The sequence below is a fragment of the Acinonyx jubatus genome, chromosome A1 (genome assembly GCF_027475565.1).
Source record: "Acinonyx jubatus isolate Ajub_Pintada_27869175 chromosome A1, VMU_Ajub_asm_v1.0, whole genome shotgun sequence".
NCBI lineage: Eukaryota > Metazoa > Chordata > Mammalia > Carnivora > Felidae > Acinonyx > Acinonyx jubatus.
This window is the reverse complement of record NC_069380.1, coordinates 206,001,185-206,026,706: the sequence shown is the minus strand read 5'-3', so window position 1 is coordinate 206,026,706 and position 25,522 is coordinate 206,001,185. Positions and strand designations below refer to the sequence as shown.

Genomic DNA, 25,522 nt, shown 5'->3' with positions numbered 1-25,522 from the left:
AATTTATTAAGGAATTGGCTTGTGAGATTATGGTGGCTGGTAAGTCTGAAATCTGTAGTGCAGGCCAGCAGGCTGGAAACTCAAGCAGGGTTTTTATGTTGCAGTTCTGAGACCAAATTCCTTCTTCTTCAAGGAACCTCAGTCTTTGCTGTAAAGTCTAAGCCCTTCAATAGATTGGATGAGGTCCACCCACATTATAGAGGGCAATCTGCTTTACTTAGAGTCTACGGATTATAAATACTAATTACATCTTAAAAATACCTCCACAGCAACATCTGAACTAGCGTTTGACTAAACCATTGGGCATCATAGCTCCAGTGACACACAAAGTCAGCCATCACAGATGTCTAGAACCCATGGGTCTCTGGGGATCATGTCCAGAGCAGAAGGCTGACAGGGCTTGTCTTAGAACTAGAGTCAAACCCATGTTGTGTGGTTGTGGGAACCCACCCTGCTTGTAACCTCGAGTCTAAATAATAATATAAACTGTATTTCATGGTGGATCAACCTAGGGAGTCCACAGGGCCCGGCCTGAAAGTGGGGGAGGTGGAACATATGAGGTGGCAGTTTTATGTGCCTGAATCACAGAATATTAAGGTGAGGGTCCTCAGAAACAGAACCTCTGGTAGCCCCTTTGGCATCTTTGATTAAATTAGAAAAAGGTCCGTCTTCCTTTGAGTAGCTACAGCCCCTAGTGAAGATGTATAACCTGGTGAGCATTGGTTGTCATCCTTCACTGGACACTTGAGCCAGGTGTTCTTGTTCAGTGAACAACCCCCCTGACCATATGCGTTGGCCTTGCTCAGGGAGAATGAAGTCTCATTGGATAGGTAAGAAATTAACCCCAGATCCTAGTGAACTTGCTAAAGGGTATGTCTCAGGTAATCTTGTATTTAGAACTTTAGATTCTAAAACTAGAGCCTGAGTGTCTTGATGACATATACCTTATTCTTTGGGTAAGGGAGCCCAGAGAAGTGTGGACAGGGGAAAATCCTCCTCTTCAAAAGTTTCCTTCCCCACCTATCAGCTCACCAATTTTGGAATACCTAATTTGATGATAAAATTAAAATGCCCTCTGAGAGTATTGCCTCATTCATGTTAGCATAAATGGCTTTACTCAGGTGGTGAAAATAATTCTTTACATCTAAAAAGCACCTAACAATTTTCAAATACATACAGTATTTTTTCCCCAAGACCATAAGTATTTCATGGCTGTTGATGACTCCCTTGAGGAAATTCAAAATTAACGACTTTAAGAAGCACGAAACATTTTTTTCTAGGCATACTTTTTATTGAAATATAACACATAAAAGTACACAGATCATAAGTGTACAACTCAATGAATTTTTACAAACTGAATACATCTATATAACCTCTTCCCAGATCAAGAAATAGAATATTAGCTATACCCCAGAAATCCTTTTTCTCTAAAAATGATTCTAGATTCTTCCTAAAGACCCAGAGAGTTTCAAAAAGATAACTCCAACATAAGGCTTTGAGGTGAGGATGAGGAATTCTTGCTAGATCTGTCAGTCAGACCAGGGTTAGGTTAATCCTGTGCTTGACAAGTTAAGAATGAATGAGAATGGTATTAAATAATTCCTGGCCTTTATTTCTTTTAAACCTTCTCTGAACCTTAGAAGTGTTTATCTACCCAATGATTTTGTTTTTTTAGAATCTATCAGAGAGTTTTTTGTAGAAGTTGAGAAATGGGATTCAGCCTAAACATCCAGCAATGAGGGTAAATCAATTTTTCATAGACTGAAAAATGGAGTATTATGCAATGATTACACAAATCAGAATCTTGGCTTAAGTGCTCATGATACAGTGAGAAATGAGCAAGACATGATACAAGAATTGTGCATGTATTAGACAATAATCTCAATTTTTGCTAAAAATATCTGAAAAAGTGGGAAGATGGTGGAGTAGGAGGAGCCTAAGCTCACTGCATCCCATGGATACAACTTGATAACACCCACATCAGTGTGAATAACCCATAAAATGACCTGAAGACTGGTAAAACAGACTCTCCGCAGCTAAAAGTACACAGGAGGCTACATCAAAGAGGGTAGGAAGGGTAGAGATGCAGTTGAAAGCTAAATGACCCTGCAGACTATCCACAGGAGGGAAGGACGCCCTGGACACAGAGGGTAGAGAAACAGACTCTCATACCAGGGAGCATGCACGAGGAAGACAAATCCCTATAACATTTGGTTTGGAAAACTTAACATCTTTGGAACTTTAAAAATCAGTGGGCTCAGCTCTGGAAGAGCTAGGAGAGCAAGAAGAAACTGAGTCTCTACCCTTAAAGACCTTAAAGAGCACAACAAACAGCCTCTGGGAGATACAGCATAGAAACAGCAGTTTGAAAAATGCCTGGGGAAGATTTATTTACTGATCACAGAGCTGTGCTGAAGGGGCAAGGATTATTGGGAGACTTAGCCAGGAACAAAGGACTGGCAAGTGCCATTTCCTTCCCCCACACCCCAGCCTAGATACATGGACACCTATGGGAGCACAGCACAACACACTTCATCTAACTTCCTAACAGTGCACCCTGTCCCTGCATTCTGTAGACATGCCCCCTCCAGCTAGGCCTTGGTTTCAGGTTCCCTCCCACAGCAGACCCATGCAAATGTTGCTAATAGCATGCGCCCTGCCCCTGCATTCTCCTGCGGATCTGCCCCCTCCAATACACCTTTGGCCAGAGCCCGTCCAAAGCAGTGCCACAAGTCTAGTGGTGTACAAGCAGCCCTGAAGGGACAGCACCACTCCAAAGTGACTTCTGACCCAGGGAGAGGGGAAGATAACCACACACACTGTCAGACTGTAGCCCCAGCAGTGGGCTGGGAATAGACATCTGGTCTGACTGCAGGCCCTGCCCACCAACAGAACTCAGGGGACAACACAGGGGAAGTGCCCTGCAGTTGGGTGCTACTGCATCTCTGGAAAATGCCTGGTATGACTCCACTCAGGCCTAAGGCAGCCCAGAGTAGCCCACTAACAACACAAGGACTGAACCCTGTCCACAACAGGCAAACTGGATTGAAGCAGCTCAGCCGCAATTACAGGTCAATGCAACACACATCGGGACACTCTTGAAGTGCCAGGTCCTAGTGAACAGGGGACATTGCACTGTAAGGCACTATGGGCCACTTCTTCACATGGCCACTACTTGCAACACAGGAGACTTAGCTGACTTTCTTAACATAGAAATATTCACAGAGTTAGACAAAATGAGAAGTCAGAGGAATATGTCCTAAATGAAAGAACAGGACAAAATAATAGCAAGAAAGCTTAAGTGAAATGGAGATAATAAGCCTGACAAAAAATTTAAAGTAATAGTCATAAAGATGGGGTGCCAGGATGGCTCCGTCAGTTGAATGTCGGACTCTTGATTTTGGTTTGGGTCATGATCCCAGGGTCATGGTATTGAGCCCTGCTTAAGGTTTTCTCTCTCCCTCTGTCCCTCTCCCCCACTCACACACACTCTCCCTTAAAAAAAAGTGGGGATGGGGCACCTGTGTGGCTTAGTCAGTTAAACGTCCAACTTCAGCTCAGGTCATGATCTGATGGTTCATGAGTTCAAGCTCCATGTTTGGTTCTGTGCTGACAACTCAGAGCCTGGAGCCTGCTTCAGATTCTGTCTTCCTCTCTCTCTGCCCTCCCCCCACTCTCACTCTGTCTTTCTCTCTCTCTCTCAAAAATAAACATTAAATTTTTTTTAAAGGTAATGGTCATAAAGATACTTGCTGGACTTGAGAAAAGAGTGGAGGACCTCAGTGAGACCATTAACAGAGACAGAAAGCATAAAAAAGAACCTATAAGAGATGAAGAAATCAATAAATGAAGTTAAAAAGATAGAATGAATAGTAGACTAGAGGTAGCAGAAGAATGGATCAGTGACCTGATAGAGTAATGGAAAACAATCAAGCTGAACAAGAGAGAGAGTAAATAAAAAATGAAAATAAACTTAGGGAACTCAGTGACACCATCAAGTATAATAACATTCACATTAAAGGATTTCAGAAGGAGAAAAGAGAGGAAAGGGGGCAGAAAATCTATTTGAAGAAATAATAGCTGAAAACTTTCTGAATTGAAGGAAGGAAATAAAAATCTAGATCCAGAAGTCACAGAGAATTCCCACAAAATCAACCCAAGGAGGTCTACACCAGGACACACAGTAATTATAATGGCAATGAGTAGTGATAAAGAGAATTTTAAAAGCAGGAAGAGAAAAGAAAACCGTTAGATACAAGGGAAACTCCATAAGGCCTATCAGCTTTTCAGCAGGAATTTTGCAGGCCAAAGGAAGTGACGTGGCATTTCTTTCAAAGTGCTAAAAGAAAAAACTTGCAACCAAGAATCTGGCAAGGCTATCATTAAGAATAGAAGGAGAGAGAAAGATTTCAGCCCTCCAAGATATGTTGAAGTGGACTCTTTGAGAGGAAAGACCATAAGTAGGAGTAAAAAAAAAAAGTGTGAAGCACAAAAGTAGTAAAATTAAGTACATCTATAAAAACCAGTCCAGGGATTCACAAAATAAAAGGATGTGAAGTATTACACCATATACCTAAAACATGGTAGGAAGAGAGGAGTAAAGAATGGGTTCAAACTTAAGTAAACATCAACTTAATATAGATTGCTATATGTATAAGATGTTATATACAAACCTAATGGTAACACAAATCAAAAACCTGTAATAGATATGCAAAAAAATAAAGAGAAAGGAATCCAAGTATTTCACTAAAGAAAGCTAGCAAACCAAGAAAGCAAGAAAAGAAAGGAACAAAGAAGAACTACGAAAATAACTATACAGCAAGTAACAAAATGGCAATAAGTACATACCTATCAATAATTACTTTGAATGTTAATGGACTAAATGCTCCAGTCAAAAGACATAGTGTGACGGAATGGATAAAAAAGCAAGACATCTATATGCTACCTATAAAAGACTTACTTCAGACCTAAAAACACTTGCAGATTGAAAGTAAAGGGATGAAAAAGCATTTATCATACAAATGAAAGTGAAAGAAAAGGTAGCAATACTTATGTCAGACAAAATAGACTTTAAAACAAAGACTGTAACAGGAGACAAGGACACTATATAATCATAAAGGGACCAATCCAACAAGAAGATATAACAGTTGTAATATCTATGTAATATTTATGCACCCAACATGAGAGCACCCAAATATATAAAGCAGCTAATAGCAAACATAAAGGAAGTAATCAGTAGTAATACAATAATAGTAGGGGACTTTATTTTATTTATGTATGCATGTATGTATTTACTGAATTAAGAAAAATCCAAATTGAGTTTTATTTTAATTAAAAAACCAAGGCTTTTTCAGTGAAAAACATTCAAGCAATAAGGTAAGAAGTACCCATCTGCCCCAACCTCCCCACTTCCTCAGTCCTAACCATTTCTGTGTGTTGCTGTTAACAGAATAGTAGGGGACTTTAACACTGCATTAGATTAGTGGATTGATTATCCAAACAAAATCAACAAACAGTGGCTTTGCATGACAAATTGGACTGGATGGATGTAACAGATATATGTTCAGATCATTCCATCCTAATGGAGAATACACATTCTTTCCAAGTGTACATGGAACATTCTCCAGAATAGATCACATATTAGGCCACAAAAAAAAATGTATTAATTCAAAGAGACATCATACCATGCGTGTTTTCCAGCCACAATGCTATGAATGCTGAAATCAACCACAGGGAAAAAAATCTGAAAAGAATACAAATATGTGGAAGTTAAATAACATGCTTGTAAACAGTGAAAGGGTCAAACAAGAAATCAAAGAGGAAATCAACAAATACAGGGAGACAAATGAAAATGAATACATACTGGTCCCAAATCTTTGGGATGCAGCAAAAGCTGTTCTAAGAGAAAGCTTACAGCAGTTCAGATCTACCTCCAGAAGCAAGAAAAAATTCAAATAAACAACCTAACCTTACACCTAACAGAGCTAGAAAAAGAACAAACAAAACCTCAAATCAGTAGAAGGAAAAAAAGAATAAAGATTACAGCAGAAATAAACAAAACAAACAGTAGAGCAGATCAATGAGACCAGGGGCTGTTTCTTTGAAAAGTTCAATAACACTGATAAACCTTAAGCCAGACTCATAAAAAAAAAGAAAAAAGAAAAAAGAAAAAAGAGAGGACTCAAAATCAGAAATGAAAGAAGAGAGATACTGATACCATAGAAATAGAAAGGATTATAAGAGAATATCATGAAAAATTATATGCCAACAAATTGGACAACTTAGAAGAAATGCAATAATTCTTAGAAACACATAACCTCTCAAAATTGAATCAGGAAGAAATAGAAAATTTGAACAGACTGATCACCAGCAATGAAATTGAATCAGTTATCAAAAATCTCCCAAAAAACAGAAGTCTAGAACCAGATGGCTTCACAGGTGATTCTACCAAACATTTAAAGAAGAGCTAATACCTATTCCTCTCAAACTATTCCAAAAAATAGAAGAGGAAAGAGGATATAAAACTTCCAAATTCATTCTATGTGGCCAGCATTACCCTGATACCAAAATCAGATAAAGACAATACAAAAAAAAAAAAAAAAGGAACCACAGGCTAATGTCTCTGATGAACATATATGCAAAAATTGTCAACATTATGTTAGCAAACTGAATCTAACAATACATTAAAAAAATCATTGACCATGATCAAGTAGGATTTATTCCTGGGATACAAGGTTGGTTTAAAATTTGCAAATCAGTCAGTGTGATACATCATATCAAAAGTTAAAAACCATATGATCATTTCAATAGATGCAAAAAAGCATTTGACAAAGTACAACATCATGATAAAAACCATTAAAGTAGATTTAGAGGGAACATACCTTAACATAATAAAGGCTATATATGAAAAACCCTAGGGTCATACTTCATGTTGAAAAACTGAGAGCTTTTCCCCTAAGATCAGGAACAAGACAAGGATGTCTACTCTCACCACTTTTATTCAACATAGTACTGGAAGACCTAGCTACAGCAATCAGACAAGAAAAAGAAATAATAAGTATCCTAATTGGTAAGGAAGAAGTAAAACTTTCGCTATTGGCAGATGACATGATACTATATATAGAATATATATAATATATGTATATAAATAGATATGCTATATATACTATAGCCAATATAATATATATACTATATATAGAATATATAGACTACACCAAAGGCTAGTAGAACTGATAAATTAACTTAGTAAGGTTGCAGGTTACAAGGTCAATATACAGAAATCTGTTGTGTTTCTATATACTAATAATTAAGCAGCAGAAAGAGTAATTAAGAAAACATTCCCATTGATAAGTGAACCAAAATAACAAAAAATACCTAGGAAAAAACTTAACTGAGGAGGTGAAAGACCTGTACTCTGAAAATTGTAAAACACTGATGAAAATAATTGAAGGCAAGACAAATGGTAAGATGTTCCATGCTGGTTTATTGGAAGAACAAATATTGTTAAAATGTCTGTACTACTCAAAACCTACAGATTTAATGCAATCACTATCAAAATATCAATAGTATTCTTCACAGAACTAGAACAAATAATCCTACAATTTTTATGGATCTACACAAGATCTAGGACATCCAAAGCAATCTTGAAAAAGAAGAACAAAACGGGGCGCTTGGATGGCTCAGCGGGTTAAGTATATGACTTCAGCTCAGGTCATGATCTCATGGTTCATGTGTTTGAGCCCTGCATCCGGCTCTGTGCTGACAGCTCAGAGCCTGGAGCCTGCTTCAGATTCTGTATCTTCCTCTCTCTGTGTCCCTCCCCTGCTCATGCTCTGTCTCTCTCTCTCTCAAAAATAAATAAACATTAAAAAAATTTAAAAAATAGCAAAACTGGAAGTATCACAATCCCAGATATAAGGAGATACTACCAAGCTCTAGTAATCAAAACAGTATGGTACTGGCACACACACAAAAAGACACATAGATCAATGGAACAGAATACAGAGCCCCAAAAAGAACCCATGGAAAAAAAATATATGGTCAATTAATCTTTGACAAAGGAGGCAGGAATATGCAATGAGAAAAAGACCATCTCTTCAACAAATGGCGTTGGGAAAACTGGACAGCTACACACAAAAGAATGAAACTGGACCACTTGCTCACACCATACAAAAAGTAAACTCAAAATGGATTAAGGACCCAGATGTGAGGTCTGAAACCATAAAAATCTTAGAAGAGAGCACAGGCAGTCATGTCTCTGACATTGGTCATAGCAACACTTTTCTAGCTATGTCTCCTGAGGCAAGGGAAACAAAAGCAAAAATAAACTACTGGGACTACATCAAAAGAAAGACCTCTGCACAGCAAAGGAAACCATCCAGAAAAGTAAAGGACAACCTACCGAATAGGAGGAGATATTTGCAAATTACTTATCTGATAAAGGGTTAGTATCCAAAACATGTACAACACCCAAACCCCAATAATCCAATTAAAAAGGGGCAGAAGACATGAATAGACAGTCCTCCAAAGGAGACATCCAGATGACCAAAAGACACATGAAAAGATGCTCAACATCACTTGTCATCAGGGAAATGCAAATTAAAACAACAACGAGGTATCACCTCACACCTGTCAGAATGGCTAAAATCAAAAACACAAGAAACAACGGTGTTGGTAACGATGTGGATTAAAAAAGGAACCCTCGTACACTGTTGGTGGGAAAGCGGTCTGGTGGTGCAGCCACTGTGGAAAACAGTATGGAAGTTCCTCAGACAATTAAAAATAGAATTGCCATATGATCCAGGAATTCCACTAGTGGGTATTTACCCAAAGAATCCAAAAACACCAGCTCAAAAGATATATCCATCCCTATGTTTACTGCAGCATTATATACCATAGCCAAACTATGGAAGCAACCCAAGTGTCCATTGGTAGATGAATGGATGAAGAAGATGTGGTGTATATATATCAACACAGACATACACACAGAATACTCAACCATAAGGAACACATCTTGCCATTTGCAACAACATGGATGGTTCTGGAGAATACAATGCTAAATGAAATAAATCAGAGAAAGACAAATGCCATACATTTAACTTGTGTGGAATTTAAGAAACAAAACAAATGAACAAAGAAAAAAAGAGGCAAACCAAAAAACAGACTTTTAACTATAGAAAAGAAACTGGGGGTTGCCAGAAGAGAGGTGGGTGGGAGGATGAATGAAATACGTGAAAGGGATTAAGAGTACACTTATCTTGATGAGCACTGAGTAATGTATAGAATTGTAGGCTCACTATATTGTACACCTGAAACTAATATAACACTCTGTTAAACCAAACTGGAATTTAAGCAAATAAGGTATGAACATTTTGATGAAAAAAAAAAAAGTCCTGAAAAATTGGTAGGAAGTACATGAAAACACATATAATAGTCCTTACATATAGAATTGTAGTCAATTTTAATTTTATTTTCATGATTTTTTATTTACTTTTTAAATTTTAAAACTTTCAAATGAATGTTGTTTTAGTAATACAATAAAGTATTTAGAACTTATTTATAAAACCATTTATGTTTGTGGTAACTCAGTAAATAACTTTATTTTTGTGAAAAATAAAAGTAAAATATGCTATTTTTCTCATCAGATTAGACACAGCAATAATTCCTATTTTCATATTCTGTAACCTTGACTGACACTTGCAGCTTTACTGAAATTACATGCCCAGCTTTTCTGGATATAATACAGACCTTTTGAAAACTGGGACTGTAAATGACCCAGAGCTAAACCAATGGCAAACATTCTTGTTATTTCTGCCAATCTGAAAGACCATTGGAATTTTTAAGAAAATATATGCTTATCGGCAATGTGAGTTTTAAAGTATGTGGGCCTTTATTTTCTAATTATTCAAAAATTGATCATTCTACAGCATACGGTCATTCTCAATCAGAACACTTCATTCCTTATTTCTGTTAATTGGGAGGAAGGATTTTAATGTTTCCGTCAATTTGCACTTGAAACCTCACACCCAGTATAAAAGTAGTGGACATTTAGGCATATTTTTTCAGTTGTTCAAGTGTCTAAACTGAGTTTTACAACTTTGCAACCTTGAGAAAATGAACATTTTTGTGCCTTGGTTTGCCTCAAGGAAATGAAGCCTGGAGACCTGCCAATTTTTTTTTTTTAAGTAGTTTTGGCCCAACACAGGGCTTGAACTCACGACCCTGAGATCAAGAACTGAGCTAAGATCAAATTTCGGATGCTTAACCGACTGAGCCACCCAAGCACTCCAAGACGTGCAGATTTTGAAGAGCTGAACTGAATTGCAAGAATGTGGATATGTGAGGCCTGTAGTGTGGAGCACTGCTCTGGGAGTCCATGTTTGGACTGGAGGGGAAGAGGTTTCCAAACAGAGCAGAAAATGCTTGGGTTATGGTGGAGGGGGCATGGGAAGTGAGATTGTTTCTTATAATTGTAGAATGTTAGGGCTCCAAGAATCCTTAGTGATCATCCTACCCAATAAAGTCCTTTGGGGAAACCAAGTACAAGACAACTTAGGGACTCAGGTAGGGGAGGGATCTAGTTAGCAAGAGAGGCAAGATTTAGGCCAGGGCTTCGATTGCCTGCCCCTGTGTTCTTTCTTCTTTCCATCATCTTGTGCCAGGTAACTGTCCAAATTGAGTGACTCTTTAGAGGTACAAGCGGGAAAAGAGCTTCTGTTCCCAAACCAGATCATATGTCAGGTGGCACAGCCTTTTCTTAAAAGCTGCAGTCCCAGTGCTGCCATTTTCAAGAAGCCAGTGTCACTTGTTTACATCCTGGTTTCCTTGACCAGTCCCGTGGCTTTATTACATGGCTGAACAGTAGGGGAGACTGGTTGTTGAGAAATATAAAGTTTGAGAGCTATTTTATGGTTTGGGTTTGACCAGAAGAAGACTCTCAAACAAAGATTTGAAGGCAAGTAGTTTATTTGGGAGGCGATCTCAGGAAACACTAGTAGGGAAATGAGGAAGTGAGCCAGGGAAGGGAAGGAAGCCAGTAAATGCTGTGTTATTAAACCAGCTACTACTGTGGGCACCTAGAGCTCAGTTCTGCTGGGGGCCTTGGGAAACTGTGTAGAACACAGTTTAGAGAGGCTTTCTTACCTCAGCACTGTTGGCATCTTGAGCCGGGTCATTTTGTTTTGTTTTGTTTTGTTTAGGGGGATGTCCTGTTTAGGAGTCTCTGGCCTCTACCCACTGGGTGCAAGTTTCATTCCCTCCCTCCCCCCAAGTTGTAACAACCCAAAAGGACTGCAGACATTGCCAAATGTTCTCTGGAGATACAATCTCCCAGGGTTAAGAATCACTTCCTACTAGTTATCCCACTCAAGGGATAAGGGCACTGGGATATATGTATCACCTGACTATCCATTGACGTTGGTAGAAGGCTATTTCTAGGGACATTAACTACTCCCTGAAATTCATTGGCCAAGCATGCCATCTTTGTCAGAAGGAAAATTCTATAGGTAGGGGTTTCAGGGTAAATAGCTCTTGCCATTTATAGGTAAGTTTTAAGGGTATATGGGTGGCACACAGACAACACCTACTAAATGTGGTCATCTAGGGATCTGCTTCATCATTCATTCATGTAGTCTTCATTTCTTCATTCTAAAGATGCATACCAAGGATCTATTATGTGCTAGGCATCAGGCAGGACACAGGAGATTCAATAGTCATTGATGAGCAAAAAATGGATACGGTTCCCGTCTTTACGTCAATAGAAGGAATAATCTAGAAAAGCAATGAGCATTAATCAGATAATATAAATGAATGTTTTAACTTGCAACTGTGATAAGTGCTAAGGTACACAGCATGGAAATAAATCATAAACCTGTGGCTCTTCCTCCAACACTCTACCTTTAGGACCTTTGCATTGTTGTTCCTTCTACCTGGAACTTTTTTCTTCCACTTCATTGGTGACATTCAAGAGTGTCTCTTCTTTAGATAGGTATTCTCTGGCCACTTTATCTGAAATTGTGCATATCCCATCCTTTTGGCCTTTACCCTGTTTATTTGTTCATTACACCTATCATACCTGATGGGGTTTATATTTATTGTTTATTGTGCTTCCCTGCCACATTGTTTTCTTACCTTTATGGTACAGATGCCTGGCACTTAGAAGGCCCTCAAAATATATTTGTTGTATGAATAATCTAAAGAGATTGATTTGGTGAAGGAGGTCAAGGAACACGTTCTGAAGGCAATGACAATAATCCACAATCAAAAGATTGTCCTCTACCTGGATGAAGAGGGTAGAGAAGAGCATTCCAAATGCTGGGCACAACATGCAGAATGGCTCTGTGGATGGAAGAAGCATATAATCCCAAAGAACTAAAAGAAGGCCAGTGTGCCTGGAACAGAGAGAATAGAGAACTCTTAGTTAGAATGGTAATCTTTAGAGTAAAAGCAATGGGAAGCCATTGATGGGTTTTCAACAATGGAAAGTTGTGCATGGGAAAGTTGAAGAAGGGTTGGGCAAATGCAACCAGTTTTCTGTTTTTAAAAGAGCATTCTAGCTTTAGCATCTAGAATACTGAAGAAAAGCAAGAGCAGACACCATCATGGTGATGTGTCTCATCGTCAGAGCCCTACATCTGGTTGAATTTACATGTACATGAAAAATTTCAGATCCTGTGTCAGGGACTTATGTACATATGTTCTTGAATTTCTCAGGTTGGAAAAAGCATTCTTCTCCCCAGAGAGCTTCCGGAGAGCTTTTCTGCCCTGTGTTCCTCACTGATGTGTGTATCTTCAGAGTGTCTGTAGATTTGGTTGAAGAATGAGGTGCTGTGGTTGCTTCCCCTTTATTGGACTATTTATCTTCTGGGGTCCTAACTCCTTAACTAAGCTGGGTGAAACCAAGACTTATCCTCAGTTCTTGTGGAAGACTGTTTTACTGTTCACAAACACTTGATGATTTTTCCACGGAAGGATAATCCATCCCATGGAAATAAATTTGGCATGGCCAGTGACTTGCCCATGAAATGTGGGCAGAAAAGATGTGTGTTACTTCTGAGACAGAAATTTTCAGAGCCAGAGCATGGTCGTGTGTGCTTCCTTTTGCCTTCGTAGGCACACTGTCGATGTTTGTTGAAAAAATACTAATGAAAGAGAAAACTCCCAGTTTAGGAGATGGGATAGCCAATTCGTATTCCTGGATTTTTCCACTGACTGGCTGTGGAATAATTATTTTGCTATTCTAGTGGCTGCACGTGTTTCTTAAGGTTCCTTTTATTTCTAAGACTCTTTACAGATACTGTAGGAGTAAATGATGATTTTTTGATGCTTATTAGAAATATTGTCCCTGGTGGCTAATGAGAGATAAAACTTGGGTGGGGCAAGGGGAACACTGATAGGCAAGGTATTTTGAGGTTTCAAAAAATTTGTTCTTCAGGGTGGTGTGCCTGTATACCATGTTTTCTCTGGAAGCTGCATTCCAGCATACTTTTTTAGGCTCTCCCCACCTCAGCTAAGAGGAAGGGCCAGGGAGTATGGATTTCTCCGAGGAGCCGCAGGACTCTTTGGAGACCCGGAAATGAGGGGACTGTTGCTGCAAATTGCCCTCAAAATTTACTGTTAATAGTTCTTTGTAGGTACCAGTTTGGTGACCTCGTCCCTGGAGGCACCTCCTCAGGGCAGTAGGATGACAGGCCCGAGATGTGTTTGAGGTTTGTTCGGGACCATCCTCTGTCCCTACCGAGGCAGACCTTTCCTCAGCCCCTAACCTACGGTGTCTCCAACCAGGGTCTCTCAGAAACACGGTGCCATCTTGCAGCCCTGCTGATACTTCGGCGGCCTGGGTCTGTCACCGGAAGGGTCTTCTGCGCAGAACAGGAAGTGAACGGTGCACTTTACCCAGCCGGCCAAGACTGAGCTGAGTGAGACCGCAGGACTGCGATGGAGTGAAAGGGACCCGCACGCTCGGCAGGGGACCCCAGTGCCCCATCTGCGTTGCAGCTTCCTCCTGTGCTCCTTGCAGGTGTCGTCAGCTTCCACCGACAGCCAGCTCTGGACCCCGCTGCCCCGCCGCCTTCCTTCGCTGGCCGTCCCCTAAAACGAGCCTCTGATCTCAGGTCAGGAACTCCTGAGTGTTTAATCTCTCTGCTGTTCACGGCTAGCTGGGTGGCCTCCGAAATAGAATTTAATGTCTCTATGTTCTGATGCCCTCGATTGTGTTGGTACCCAGTCACCTCGCAGTGACATTTCACAACCTATGAAAAATGGTGCCATTCAAATGTTTAATCTTTACCTAAATACGGAGAATATATGGAGAGGTTTCTTGCTTGAAGATGCTCTTGTGAACCTAGGGTCACAGTTTATCTTCTCAACTACGGCAGGAATTATAACCATGGAAAATCATACCTCCAAAAAAGGAAAGTTTTCTCCCTTTCTAAAAATGAAAAGTTGTGAAGCTTGCATTTGTGATTTTTCTCCAATTGCTCAGAGTCAAATATAAAACTTAATTGGCAATTATGTTAACTCTTATTGTTAAGCATATTTTCATTTTCCTTTTTTACCATTTGGTTCTAATTTTCTATTTTATTAACCTTATTGATTTGACAGGGTGTAAGTAAATTAAAAAACTAAATTAGTTCATGCATAGCCCGAAGGGACCTTATACATTGTTAAATGCAACTATGAAGTTTACTCATTAAGCAGTTAAGATATGGAGAGAAGGAACTAGAACTAGTGCCCTCAGCTTGTTAGTTACAGAGCTGACCTGGAGAGCAGGTCTTCTGATTCTTTGATAATTATTCCCTCCCTCCCCCCCACCCCCCATTGCATGATGACTGTTCTTAGAAAGTGGAATTTGCCTATGACAACAGGGACAAAGCAAAACAATAGTGTTTGAGTTTCAGGAACAGGAATTTTTATTTTTTATTTTTATTTTTAAATCCAGGCTACTTTATACATAGAGTGTTGTATTGTATTAGTTTCAGGTATACAATATAGTGAGTCAACAATTCTGTACATTATTCAGTGCTCATCATTATAAGTATACTCTTAATCCCCTTCACCTATTTGATCCATCACCCAACCTTCCTCTGGCAACCACCAGTTTGTTCTTTAGATTTAAGATTTAAGAGTCTGTTTTTTTTTGTTTTTCTCTTTGTTTCTTAAATTCCTCATGAGTGAAATGGCATGACGTTTGTCTTTCTATGACTGACTTCTCATTTAGCATTATACTCTCTAGATCTGTCCATGCTGTTGCAAATGGCAGATTTCCCCCCTTTTTATGGTTGAGTATTCCAATGTGTGTGTGTGTGTGTGTGTGTCTGTGTGTGTGTGTGTGTGTGTGTGTGTGTGCATTTGGGTTGCTTCCATAATTTGGCTATGGTATATAATGCTGCAGTAAACATAGGGATGGATATATCTTTTGAGTTAGTGTTTTTGGATTCTTTGGGTAAATACCCACTAGTGGAATTCCTAGATCATATGGCAATTCTATTTTTAATTGTTTGAGGAACTTCCATACCGTTTTCCACAGTGGCTGCACCAGCAGACCGCTTTCTCACCAACGGTGTACGAGGGTTCCTTTTTTTCCACATCGTTACCAACACCGTTGTTTCTTTGTGTTTTTGATTTTAGCCATTCTGACAGGTGTGAGGTGATACCTCGTTGTTGTTTTAATTTGCATTTCCCTGATGACAAGTGATGTTGAGCATCTTTTCATGTGTCTGTTGGTCATCTGGATGTCCCTTTGGAGGACGGTCTATTCATATCTTCTGCCCCTTTTTAATTGGATTATTGGGTTTTGGGTGTTGTACATGTTTTGGATACTAACCCTTTATCAGATAAGTAATTTGCAAATATCTCCTCCTATTCGGTAGGTTGTCCTTTACTTTTCTGGATGGTTTCCTTTGCTGTGCAGAGGTCTTTCTTTTGATGTAGTCCCAGTAGTTTATTTTTGCTTTTGTTTCCCTTGCCTCAGGAGACATAGCTAGAAAAGTGTTGCTATGACCAATGTCAGAGACATGACTGCCTGTGCTCTCTTCTAAGATTTTTATGGTTTCAGGCCTCACATCTGGGTTCTTAATCCATTTTGAGTTTACTTTTGTGTATGGTGTGAGCAAGTGGTCCAGTTTCATTCTTTTGCATGTAGCTGTCCAGTTTTCCCAACACCATTTGTTGAAGAGATGGTCTTTTTCTCATTGCATATCCCTGCTTCCTTTGACCATATTTTTTTCATAGGTTTATTTCTGGGCCGTCTCTCTGTTCCATTGATCTACGTGTCTTTTTTTGTGTGTGCCAGTACCATACTGTTTTAATTACCACAGCTTGGAAGTATCTCTTTATATCTGGGATTGTGATACTTCCCAGTTTTGTTCTTCGTTTTCAGGATTGCTTTGGCTATTCTGTATCTTCTGTGGATCCATACAAATTGTAGGATTATTTGTTCTAGTTCTGTGAAGAATTCTTTTGGTATTTTGATAGGATTGCATGAAATCTGTAGGTTGTTTTGAGTAGTATGGACATTTAGCAATATTTGTTCTTCTAATCCATCAGCATGGAACATCTTACCATTTGTGTTGCCTTCAATTACTCTCATTGGTGTTTTATAGTTTTCAGAGTACAGGTGTTTCACCTCCTCAGTTAAGTTTTTCCTAGGTATTTTTTATTTTTGGTGCAATTGTAAATAGGAATGCTTTCTTAATTTCTCTTTTTGATACTTCATTATTAGTGTAGGGAAATGTAACAGATTTCTGTATACTGGTTTTTTTTGGCTTTTTAAAAAAAGTTTTGTATTTTAGTATTTGACACACAATGTTACATTAGTTTCAGGTGTACAACTCAGTGATTTAACAAGTTTATTTATACGTTGTGCTCTGTTCACCATCTGTCCTATTGCATCACTATTGGAATATCATTGAGTATATTCCTTATGCTCTGCTTTATGTTCTTGTGACTTATTCCATTATTGGAGGTCTGTATCTCCCATTCCTCTACCCCAATTTTGCCTAATCCCCCACCTCTCCCCTCTGGCAACCATCAATTTGTTCTCCATATTTATTGTTCTGATTCTGCTTTTTGTTTGTTTATTCATTTTTTTGGATTTGATTTATGAGTGGAATCATGTGGTATTTATCTTTCTCAGTCTGACTTAGTTCACTTAAGGATAAGACCTTCTGGGTTCATCCATGTTGTCTCAAATGGTACAATGTCATCCTTTTTTATGACTGTGTAATGTTTCACTGTATATATTGTATGTTGACTTTGTGTCTTGTGACCTTACTGAATTCATTTATCGGTTCTAGTTTTTTGGTGGAGTCTTTATGGTTTTCTAAATATAGAATCATGTCATCTGCCAATAGTGAAAGTTGTACTTTCAGGAACAGGATTTTTAGAATTAAATAGTTTCTGTACATGGTATAGGGAATTCAGCTAATTTGTGCTGATTAGGTCACACTTAATGGTTATTATGCTTGCAACTCTAGGTTATGTGTTCTTTTGGAGTCTTCTGGAACTAGTAGACCCGTTCTAACTGGATGAAAATTAACATTGGTTTTTTCTTCATCCTGATAAAAATTAGGAGTTCATATTAGTTTAGTTGCCATAGTATATAGCTTTCACAGTAAGTATATGTTCATTACTCTATTTGAATAATTATGAAGTTCTTATTACATGCCTAGTAATAGGGGCTCAGTAAATGTACGCAGCTTATGTGTATGTGTTAAACATTTTTATGGGTAAATGTAATGTGTTTATGCAAACAAATACAACATTTTATATATAGATCCGTGAATGTAAAATCCATAACAGATCTATTATTATCTGTGTGTGCATATCTTTTATAGGAATTCTGTTGCCTGGCTTCCTCATGTTTCCATATTCCCTTTTCTGACTCACAGTTTTCTTCTAGTACTAGAGTAGAATAAGGGAAGCTATGCATGATGGAGCAGGTTGTGTACAGGACAGTTTTAGAGGCTCATTCATACCTGTACAGCCATCAGCAGCCTGCAGTTTACCATCTGCCTAATGATATCTTGTTATCCTAAACTGAAGGCACAGCTTTAGGTGAAATAAACCATCTTTTGAGTGCTGAATTTGCAAACAAGTATGTATCAAAAATAACAACTAGATCACAAAATGATCAAACTACTTGGTAACTTTTTTCTCTAATGTTGGGCAAAGTGATAAGACTGAATCGTCAAGAAGGATGTTGAACGCTCCTTACTGGTGCTGGCTCTGAGGTCTGTGATGTGGTGTGGGAATAGCCATATTGTGTTGAGATTCCTTCCGTTCTCACTGATACAGAAAAAGTTCTAAATGTATCTTAATTTCTGGGCTATAGTAAGATTACAGTATAGCAAGACTCCAGGATAATTAGCTTCTCTATCATTTGGAATATTAATTGGAGAAGACACTAAGAGTTTTGCAGATAATCCCTCTCAATGGTAATATTGTAAATATTTAAGTATGGTTAGCATACTTAAGTATGGCTAACTATATTTAAGTATGGTTAACTTTATAGTAGTACCACATATTTATATATCCTCCTATCTCTAAGGAGCGCTAAGTGATTTACAAATTGTTTTTAAATCCACTTATAGCTTCTGGATTCTCTGGGAATCAAGCTGCAGCAGGTTCTATGAATACTATTTAAAGACAAGGAATTTGAAATTCATTGAGTGGCAAATCCAGACTCATCCAGTATGTCAATGTCTAAGTTAGACGCTCCTGGCACCCATACCTTTCCTATTTTGTTGTTTTCAGTGGGGGCCTAGAGCTGTCATTCCTATTTGATGAACTGTCTTCCTTATAGCTTGCTTTATAAACACCATCACACTATACCCTATTGCATGATGTTCAAGGCAAAATGGAATCTGTACTTTTTTAGTGTGGGATTGAGATTTCTGTGCTCACAGGAAATTTTGCCAACAATCACAAACACATTGTTCTTGGTCAGTAATCTCTTTTTAAGTATCTGGTGTGTAGCAAAAAGGGTTTCAGTGGATTCTAGAATTTTACAGATGGAAGGGAGAAGATGGGATACAGTAGACAGAACACTTGCCTGTGATTCAGGGATCTGGGTTCTGGTCTTCAGGAGTCTGCCCTTTGCCAGAGATCTGTGAGCTGAGCTGAAGCTCATTGAGAACCTTTCCTAGGAAATGCACTGGGTCCTTTCTTTTTAAAACAAAAAACTTTTTTTAATGTTTATTTATTCTTGAGACAGAAACAGCTCGTGAACAGGGGAGGGGCAGAGAGAGAGGCAGACACAGAATATGAAAGAGCTCCAGGCTCTGAGCTGTCAGCACAGAGCCTGACGTGGGGCTCGAACTCATGAACTGTGAGATCATGACCTGAGTCAAAGTTGAATGTTTAACCGACTGAGCCACCCAGGCGCCCCGCACTGGGTCCTTTCTTAAACTCACCACAGTCTTTCTTCTCTGTTCAATATTAGTATTTTGAAAATTAAAAAATACAGGGGCAGACATAGTAAGAATTGCTACCATTCTTGAGGCCTTTACTTGTGTGCAGTCATCATTCCCTTTCATCCTATGACCTAGATTTTAGCAGTGTGACTTTGGGCAAGTGACTCACCATTTTAGGTATCGGTTGCATCAAGTATAAAAAAGAAGAGTTTGACCAGATCTAGTGGTCTTTAAATTGGCTTTGTGAATCTCTAAGGATCAGGGGAGAGCTTTAGCTTCTGAGAGCATCAAGGATAAAGTTTTGTGGGCAGATTTTCTCAGGCTATCAATACTTTACCTCACTTTGAGTCACAGGAGCTTTGCTTTGTATCTGTGTTATATAGTGACATTATTTGATAAAAGCCTTTTCACACTAAAAAAGTTTAGTTTGCTTCTATCAAGATGGATTAAAAGGGATTGGATTTACCTTTCCACCTGAAATGAACAAAGATGTAATATATAAAAGAATAGTGGATACCAGCTCATACATATGAGGAAACTGAAGCCAGAGAAAGAACCAGACAAAAGCATTAGAAGGAATAGTCTCTGGTGCTCACACAGGAGACTGGAGTTCATGTAGCAGTGGGTAGAATACTCAGAAATGTCTTGTTTCAGTGCTGGGAAATCATTATCCCTAAGTTAAACACTGCTCTGGTCCACCTGACAAGTCTTGCAAGCAAGAACAAAAAGGCCCAAACTGTTTCCTTGTAATTGTATCCTTGAATAAAACTCAAAAATATTTATAAGAATATAAAAATATCTAACAGCAAACAAAGTAAAATTCACAGTGACTGGAATTCAATAAAAAATTACCAAGTATGCCAAAAAAAAAAAGCAGGAAAATATAACCCATAACAAGGCAAAAAGCAATCACACTTACTTAAAATTGACATAGGCATTGGAATTAACAGACAAGAACATTAAAAACAATTATTATAACTATAATCCAGATGTACAAAAGTAAAATAGAGATATGGAAGATATCTTAAAGAAAGCCAAATCAGCCTCTACATGTGAAAGCTATGACCTCTGAGGTGACAAATACATTGGATGGGATAAATAGCATATTAGACATCACAGAAGAAAAGAATTGTGAATTTGAAGACATAATAGAAACTGTAAAAAATGAAACACACAGGAAAAATTTTTTAAAAATAACCAGAGCATCTGTGAGCTGTGGGGTAACTTCAAGAGTATATATATATGAAATACTACTCAGCAATAAAGAGGAGTAAATTGTTGACACATGAAATAATATGGATGAATGTCAAAATAATTATTCTGAGTGAAAACCAGAGAAAAAGGTATATGTATATGATTCTGTTTCTATAAAACTCTAGAAAATATAAATTAATCAACAGTGATAGAAATCAGATCAGTGTTTACCTGGGGATGGGAGAGTGAGGCAGGCGGGAGTAGGAAAGAGGGATTGCCAAGGGATGTCAGGAAACTTTCCAGATTGTTGGATATCTTTGCTCTCTTGACTGTGGTGTGATTTATATATTCACAGATACATAAATATATATATACACATATATATATATATATACACACAGATATATAAATCTCTCTCTCTATATATATATACACCTCATATATATATATATGTATATACCTCATATATATATACACCTCATATATATATATACACCTCATATATATATATGTATATACCTCATATATATATATATACACACCTCATATATATATATGTACTTCATATATATATATACCTTACATATATATATACACTTCATATATATATATACTCATATATATATACATCTCATACATATATACACCATATATATATGTATACCCAAATTTATCAAATTATATACTTTAAATATGTGTGGCTTATTGTATGTCAATTATACCTTTATAAAACTATTTTTAAAAACTTTAACCATCCCTCTACTTGATTTCTAACTTCTCTTTTTCTTCTAAACAATGAGCAAAATTTCCATTGAAGGAATTGCTGTTGATGGTGTAAATTATTATAATCCTTCTAGAAAGCAGTTTGGCGGTATGTATCAAGGTTCCTAAAAATATTCACATGCTTTGCCTTGGAGTCCTATTTTTGTTTTTAAGAGAGAGAATCTTAAGCAGCATGGAGCCTGATGTGGGATTTAGTCTCAAGACTGTGAGCTCATGACCTGAACTGAAATCAAATATCGGACGCTTAACCGACTGAGCCACCCAGGCACTCCTCAGAGTCCTATTTTTGATCATCTGGATTAAAGAAATAATGGAAGAGACAGAACAAGTATTATGGAAATCCTTGCAGCCTCTCCCTCCCACACAAAATCCCCAGAAGTCATGGCCCCCAAAATCATGCTCCCAAACAAAATAGTCATCAGTTGGCCAAAAAAACATTTGATAAATTTCAGAAATATGGAACATAGTTGAGATCTGATTGAAGAATGAAATCACAGGCTAAAACACATGCAGGAGCAAACTCTTACAAAGGTGGGTATGACTCCAAGGACATTTCTAGCCAAAAGCTTGGTGACTTTCAGAGGTCTGGCAAGAAGCCCTGTGGCAACTGACAGGGTGATTAGTTGGGGTTCTGCAGCAGAAGCAAACAGGTCTGTTGACCAGGTGCCATCTCCCTCTTTTCTGCCTCTACCTCTCCAGGCAAAAAACAACCAATATATATGTCCCCCTGGGCGGGAAGAATCAGTGAAGAGAGGCTGGGTGGGGCCTTTTGTGGCTGACACCCAGGTATAATAATGAGCCCTAAAGGCCAGGAGATGACTAAAGGCCTGCCCTGAGGGGGATAACACACTCTGTTCCCTCTCCAGATCACAGAAGACAGGCTAGAAATCACACCGCAGAGAACATGTTGTACTCTCTCCCACAAGCAGGCTGAAGACACACAATGGTTGAAATGAAGGAATGGAAAAAAATATAAAAGGAAAATGCTGACCAGAATAGAGGAAATCTGACACTACTGATATCAGACAAAAGAAAATTCAAGGTAGATATTAAAATGACCAAAGAAGAACATTTCAGAGTAATAAAAGTAGTGAAAGTTATCAAACAAACCTTTATGACTCTGACAACATAGCTCCTAAATATATAAAGCAAAAGCAAATAGAAAATATAAGGATAAATAGATCCACAATCACAACAGACTTTAACATTTTTTTGGAAATACATAAATCAAATACACTAAAAATAAGAATATAAAAGATTTGATTGTTGGTGGAGGGGAGGTGGGTGGGGGGATGGGTTAAATGGTGATGGCTGTCAAGGAGGGCACTTGTGATGAGCACTGGGTGTTGTATGTAAGTGATGAACCATTAAATTCTACTCCTGAAACTAATATTACCCCATATATTAACTAACCAGAAATAAAAACTTGAAAGAAAAAATAATAAAAGATTTGATTAACACAATAAACTTTACACACCATGCACACACACACAGCCAATGAACAGCAATCATTTCTTCAAAAGCACATTAAGCTGTCAAAAATATCAATCCTATATTAGAAAATGTTTACAAATTAAATAAAAATCACATGCACTTAAATTAGAAATTGAGAAAGAAAACAAAAACAAAAACAAAAACCCTCTCAAACCAAAAACCAATTGTATTTCTTAAAATTAAAAGCTGTACTCCTTGAAGAAAAAAAAAAGCCAACATCTTTGTAACATCTGAGTCAAAGAGGTAATAAAAAACTATTTAGAAATGCAATATAATAAAAGTACCATTGATAGGGCCAAGACAGTACTCAGAGAAATATTTGTTATCATAATTATATTTATTAGGAAAAGCAAGACAAAAAAGAACCAATCTTTGAAATTAAGAAGCTAGATAAAAAAAAAAAATTATACATGCCTGAATAAAAATGCCAAAGTTAAAAAAGAAACAACTAGATACATGTGAGAAAAATAAAGAATGTGGAGTGAAGGAATTAATAAAGATAATAGTAGAAATTATTTACACAGAAATTTAAAAATAATTAAAGAAATTAGTAAAGTTTCCCTGTAAAACCAAAAGCTGATTTTTGTAAAGACTTGTGTATTCTGGTTCCCTATGCCAGGACGTTCTCCTGTGTCCCATTCTCCCTCCTTCCACCCCGCACCAATCATAGGTTCTAACAGAGAAACCCAGTGGGCATCCTGTTCCATCTCAGAGGTTCTGAATACTGAATATAACCTAATTAATATACTTGTGGCAAGTGGCATCTATCAGTTGATTTTATTGAAGTCTACAGATGACATTTTAGGAAATTTGAAAGCAGGCTGTAGAATTATACACGCTAAGGACTGTATGCAAACCCTGGCCTTCTGAACCATTGCTGAATATACTGTCAAAAAGCTGGTACTTATAAACCCATGGTTTCTTTCCTGGGGAACAAATCCTTTTTTTTTTTTTTTTTTTTGTGAGTGTGGCCTGAGGGAGGAATTGCAATTTACTTCATAATCTATGAAGCCCTGCCCACGGGGCCATAGTGTTTAGGTGAGGTTGGCACTGCTGCTTTTCTTTTGATCCTATATACTTTGCTTCTCACCTGCACTTTATGCTCCAAAAAATGGTTGATCCTAGGAAAACTTGCAAAGGTCACCATTGCATATGTTGTCATATTTCCATCCCTTTGCAACACCATCGAAGTATGTTTTCTACTTTGGATCCCAGTGAGCTAGGATGATACCCTCAATTCCAACCACTTCCTCCCCCCATCCAACTTAGTAGTTCTGTGTATCATGACCTTCTATTTCTACTATATCTAAGAGACTGGTAACTAGCTAGACAAAATGATTTGAAACTAGAATTCCTGGACCTAAAGGAGTCTGAACAATGATTATATTCAGTGTCCTTAACCACTTTTATTTATTTCCTCATTCAGTAAATACATTTTAATTAAGTAAAATTAATAACATTAATTAAAATTAATCAAGTAAAATTAATTTAATTAAGTAAAATAATTAAATAAGAAGGCATGGTAGAAGAGGAAGAAACAGAACTAGGACTCCATTGGCCAGAGTTGCCACCTGCATCCATAACTGATTGACATGCATAAACTGTCTTTGAATATTCCACTTGTACAGAGTTAGCAACAGTTATGGCTAAAGATGCTAAGTGGATCTTGAAACAAATGAGAGTTTGGGAGCAGAAGCCTTATTTCCTGAAAGGCAGGTATTTGTGGGTTTGCTTCCTCCTTTTTTTTTCTCAAGTTTTAATTTAAGTTCTATTTACTTAACATATATTGGTTTCAGGAGTAGAATTTAATGATTCATCACTTACATGTAACACCCAGTGCTCATCACAAGTGCCCCCCTTAATACCCATCACCATTTAACCTATTCCCTACCCCACTTCCCTCCATCAATCCTCAGTTTGTTGTTTCCAGTTAGGAGTCTCTTATGGTTTGCCGCCATCTGTTCATATGTTTTGTTTCCTAAATTCCACATGAGTGAAATCATATGGTATTTGTCTTTCTGTGACTTATTTTGCTTAGCATAATGCACTCTAGCTCTATCCACTTTGTTGCAAATGGCAAGATTACGTTCTTTTTTATTGTTGAGTAATATTCCATTATATATATTTAATTATAATTAATATATTATAATTTGTATAATTATTTTATATATTTTATATTTTAATAATTTATATAATATATTTAATTATAATTAATATATTAATTATATATTTTAATATATAATTATATGTATATAATGGCTTATATATATGTAAATGATTTGGGTTGCAAGATTTGGGTTTGCATTTGGTTATATGTGACAGAAGCATAAATACAATGGCTTAATCAAATAAGACTTTGCTGAATTCCCAGAGTAATAAGTCCAGAGGCAGAGAGTTAGTCTTGGGCTGCTGCTTGGAGAAGCCACCAGATAGTGAAGTTCCTCACCTGGGTACATTGCCTCCCAGAACTAAAGAGGAGTTCTGCTGGTATGGAAGATGGGAAGAATAGGTATCTGAGTAGGAATTGGCAAAATCCAACCTACCCATTTCATAGATAAAGAAAGAACTGAGATCCATATGATTTCAGTGGCTTGCCCAAGGCCATGGAAGCTATTCAGTAATGAAGCTAAGGTTAGAAC

At 37.7% G+C, this 25,522-nt stretch overlaps 1 long non-coding RNA gene across 6 annotated transcripts in view; it reads left to right on the top strand.

Annotated features, from left to right (window-relative positions):
- LOC113604176 (uncharacterized) overlaps positions 1-25,522 on the top strand; it is a 244,736-nt gene that overhangs the window by 81,433 nt on the left and 137,781 nt on the right. For all 6 annotated transcript variants that reach the window (XR_003426042.2, XR_008289780.1, XR_003426047.2 and 3 more), the window contains one exon: positions 13,783-14,111. This is a non-coding gene — a long non-coding RNA (uncharacterized LOC113604176). The remainder of the gene's footprint in view (positions 1-13,782; positions 14,112-25,522) is intronic.